The following is a 6,000-nucleotide window of genomic DNA, read 5'->3' as shown; positions in this document are numbered from 1 at the left end:
TGTGTATTTTGTATATTTATTTTTTCTACAAATATACGTTCTTTTATCTGAATTTTGTTTATTGAATTTGAAACGAATTTACCTTATTTTGAATATCTATTTTCATACAAATTAAAATACTTATGTGTAATTTTGTATATAGTAGTATATTTTATGTGTATTTTGTATATTTATATTTATACAAATACACATTCTTTTATTGGTATTTTGTATATTTATTTTGATACGAATTTACATTATTTTATGTGTATTTTGTATTAATTTTTTTATACGTATTTACTTCATTTTATGTGTATTTTGTATATAAATTTTTATAGAAATCTACGTTATTTTATGTGTATTCGTATATATATTTTGAAACAAATTTACATTGTTTTATATGTATTTTGCATATCTATTTCAATACAAATTTACCTTATTGTATGTGTTTTCTATATATGTATTTTAATTCAAATTTAATTTTTTTATAAAATTAAATTTTTATAAAATTTTTATAAAAAAAAAATCCGTTATTATATGTGTATTTTGCCTCTTTATTTTCATACAAATTTACATTATTTTATTAATATTCTGTGTATTTATTTTGATACGATAAACATATAAATACGTATAAAAATATATATACAAAATACACATTAAATAATGTAAATTCGCGTCAAAAAAAAAATATCAATAAAAGAATGTGTATTTGTATGAAAATAGATATACAAAATACACATAAAATAACCTAAATTTGTATCAAACTATATACAAAAATACACAAAAATATTTAAAATTTGTATGAAAATAAATATACAAAATACACATAAAATTAGGTAAATTTGTATTGAAATACATACAAAAAATACACATAAAATAATGTAAATTTGAATGAAAATACATAAACAAATACACTTAAAATAACGTAAATCTGTATAAAAAAAAATATGTACAAAACACAAATAGAATAATGTAAAATCGTATCAAAATAAATACACAGAATATTAATAAAATAATGTAAATTTGTATGAAAATAAAGAAGCAAAATACCCATAAAATAACGCTTTTTTTTTTTACAAAAATATATATACCAAAATACACATCAAAAAATTAAATTTGTATTAAAATAAATATACAAAAAACACATACAATAAGGTAAATTTGTATTGAAATAGATATGCAAAATACATATGAAACAATGTAAATTTGTTTCAAAATATATATACGAATACACATAAAATAACGTAGATTTTTATAAAAATATATATACAAAATACACATAAAATGAAGTAAATACGTATAAAAAAATGTATACAAAATACACATAAAATAATGTAAATTCGTATCAAAATAAATAAACAAAATACCAATAAAAGAATGTGTATTTGTATAAATATAAATATACAAAATACACATAAAATAACGTAAATTTATATAAAACTATATACAAAAATACACAGAAGTAATTAAATTTATATGAAAATATATACAAAATACACACAAAAAAAGCTAAATTTGAATTGAAATATATATACAAAATACATGAAATAAAGTAAATTTGTATCAAAATATTTATGCAAATACACATATAATATACGTAAATTTCTATGAAAATATATAAACAAAATACACATTAAATAATGTAAATACGTATAAAAAAATATGTACAAAATACATAAATAATCATGTAATTTGTATCAAAATAAATAAACAAAATACCAATAAAATAATATAAATTTGTATGAGTAAACGTGTATGTTGCATATTTTTTCAATACAAATCTACCTTATTATATACGCATTTTGTATATTAATTTTAATACAAATTTAATTATTCGATGTGTATTTTTGTATCTGTATTTTTATAAACATATGCTTTATTTTTTGGGTATTTTGCATCTTTATTTTCATACAAATTTACATTATTTTATTGATATTCTGCTCATTCATTTTTATACGAATTGACATTACTCTATGTGTATTTTGTATATTTTTTTCATACAAATTTACGTTATTTTATGTGTATTTGTTTATATATTTTGACACAAATTTACAATATTTTATGGCTATTTTGTATATACATTTCAAAAGAAATTTACCTAGTTTTATGTGTATTTTGTATATCTATTTTCATACAAACTCAAATTATTTCTATGTATTTTTGTATATATTTTAAAACAAATTTTAGTTATGTTATGTGTATTTTGTAAATTTATTTTCATTCATATATATTAATTTAATTTAAATTTGTATGAAAAGAAATATACAAAATACACATAAAATTAGGTTAATTTGTATTGAAATACATATACAAAATACACATAAAATAATGTAGATTTGAAAGAAAATATATAAACAAATACACATATAATAACGTAAATTTGTATGAAATATATATACAAAATACACATTAAATAATGTAAATATGTATAAAAAAAATATATACAAAACACAAATAGAATAATGTAAAATCGTATCAAAATATATACACAGAATATTAATAAAATAATGATAATTTGTATGAAAATTAATATGCAAAATACTTATAAAATAACGCCTTTTTAAAAAAATTATTGATACCAAAAGACACATAAAATATTTGAATTTGTATTAAAATAAATATACAAAATGCACATACAATAAGGTAAATTTGTATTGAAATAGATATGCAAAATACATATCAAATAATGTTAATTTGTTTCAAAATATATATACGAATACACATAAAATAACGTAGATTTCTATAAAAATACATACACAAAATATACATAAAATTAAGTTAATACGTTTAAAAAAATGTATACAAAATACACATAAAATAATGTAAATTCGTATAAATGTAAATAAACAATATACCAAGAAAATAATGTGTATTTGTATAAATATAAATATACAAAATGCACATAAAATAACGTAAATTTATATAAAACTATATACATAAAATAACGCAATTTTTTTTAAAAAATATATGTACAAAAATGAACATAAAATAAATTTGCATAAAAATATATATGCAAAACACACTTTAGATAATGTAAATGAGTATAAAAATATGTATACAAAATACCTATGAAATAATCTAAAATCGTATCGAATTAAATTAAGAAAATACCAATAAAATATTGTAATTTTGGATGAAAATATATATACAAAATACACAAAAAATAACCTGAATACAAATGCAAATATACACATAAAATAACTTAAAATTGAATGAAATAAATATACAAAATAAACATAAAATAAGTTAAATTTGTAATGAAATATATGAAAAAATACTCATAAAATAATATAAATTTGTATGAAAATATATATACAAATACACATTAAATAACATGAATTTGTATAAAATTTGTATGAAAATATATACTTATACACACAATAAAATAACGTAATTTTTTTATGAAAATGTATATACAAAATACACATAAAATAATTTAAATACGTAGAAAAATATATATACAAAAAACACATAAAATAATGTAAATTAGTATGAAAATATATAAACAAATACACATAAAATAGTGTAAATTTGGATAAAATATATATACAAAATGAACATTAAATAATGTAAATATGTATAAAAAAATATATACAAAATACACATAGAATAATGTTAAATCGTATCAAAATAAATAAAGAGAATATCAATAAAATAATGTAAATTTGTATGAAAATAAAGATGCAAAATATCCATATAATAACGCATATTTGCATAAAAATATATATACAAAAATACATATAAAATAATTAAATTTGTATTAAAATAAATATACAAAATGCACGTACAATAAAGTAAATTTGTATTGAAATATATATACGAATACTCATAAAATAGAGTAAATTTCTATGAAAATATACATACAAAATAGATATACAAAATACACATATAACTAGTTAAATTTGTATTTAAATACATGTACAAAAAACACATAAAATAATGTAGATTTGTATGAAATGAAAACAAATACATTTTATATAAAATATATATACAAAATACACATAGAATAATGTAAAATCATATCAAAATAAATACACAGAATATCAATAAAATAATGTAAATTTGTATGAAAATAAAGATGCAAAATACCCAAAAAATACAGCATATTTTTTTAAAAATACATATACAAAAATACACATAGATTAATCAAATTTGTATTAAAATTAATATACAAAATGGACATACAATAAGGTAAATTTGTATTGAAAAATAAAACAATGTAAATTTGTTTCAAAACATATATACGAATACACATAAAATAACGTAGATTTCTATAGAAATATATATACAAAATACACTTGAAATAATGTAAATACGTATAAAAATATATATACAAAATACACATTAAATAATGTTAATTCGTGTCAAAATAAATAAACAAAATATCATGAAAAGATTGTGTATTTGTATGAAAATAGATATACAAAATACTCATAAAATAACCAAAATTTGTATAAAACTATATACAAAAATAAGCAAAAATAATTTAAACTTGTATGAAAATACAAATACAAAAACATATAAAATTAGGTAAATTTGTATTGAAATACATATACAAAATACACATAAAATAATGTAAATTTGAATGAAAATATATAAACATCTAGACTTAAAATAATGTAAATTTGTATCAAATATATATACAAAAAACACATTAAATAACGTAAATATGTATAAAAAAATATATACAAAACACAAATAAAATAATGTAAAATCGTATCAAAATAAATACAGAAAATATTAATAAAATAATATAAATTTGTATGAAAATTAAGATGCAAAATACCCATAAAATAACGCATTTTTTATAAAAATACATATACGAAAAAACATAAAATATTTGATTTTGTATTAAAATAAATAGATATACAAAATACACATAAAATAATCTAAATTTGAATTGAAATATATATACAAAATACATAAAATAATGTAAATTTGTATCAAAATACTTATACAAATACACATATAATAACGTAAATTTGTATAAAAATATATAAACAAAATACACATTAAATAATGTAAATACGTATAAAAAAATGTACAAAATACGCAAATAATCATGTAATTCGAATCAAAATAAATAGACAAAATACCAATAAAATAATGTAAATTTCTATGAGAAAACATATACAAAATACACATAATTAACGCAAATATCAATAAAAATATATATAATATAATATTTTTTTATACATATTTAAAATATTTAATGTATATTTTGTATATATATTTTATCCAAATTTACGTTATTTTATATGTAATTGTTTATATATTTTCATACAAATTTACATTATTTTAATTTGAGTTTTGTATATGTATTTCAATACAAATTTGCCTAACTTTATGTGTATTTTGCATATCTATTTTCAAACAAATTAAAATTATTTTTGTGTATTTTTGTATATATTTTTATACAAATTTTAGTTATTTTATTTGTTTTTTGTATATATATTTTCCTACAAATATACATTCTTTTATTGGAATTTTGTGTATTTATTTTTTTACGAATTTACATTATTTTATGTGTATTTTGTATATATATTTTTCTACGTATTTAAATTATTTTATGTGTATTTTATATATACATTTCCATAAAAATTTACGTTATTTTATTGTGTGTATTCGTATATATTTTGAAACAAATTTTATACAAATTTATGTTATTTTATGTGTATTTGTATATATATTTTCATACAAATTAATATTATTTCATGTGTATTCTTACATATATTTTATTACAAATTTACCTTATTTTATGTTTATTTTTAATATTTATTTCATTCAATTTTAAATTATTTAATGTGTATATTTGTATTTGTATTTAGGTTATTTTATGTGTGTTTTCTATATATATTTTCATCCAAAATTACATTATTTTATAGTTATTTTCTTAATTTAACTCGATACGAATTTATATTATTTCATAGGTATTTTGTATACATATATTTATACTCATTTACATTATCTAATGTGTGTTTTGTATATATTTTTTTTATGCAAAATAATTTTATGTGCATT

The sequence above is a fragment of the Eriocheir sinensis genome, unplaced genomic scaffold, assembly GCF_024679095.1.
Source record: "Eriocheir sinensis breed Jianghai 21 unplaced genomic scaffold, ASM2467909v1 Scaffold30, whole genome shotgun sequence".
Taxonomy (NCBI): Eukaryota; Metazoa; Arthropoda; class Malacostraca; order Decapoda; family Varunidae; genus Eriocheir; species Eriocheir sinensis.
Note: the sequence above shows the minus strand (reverse complement) of the source record.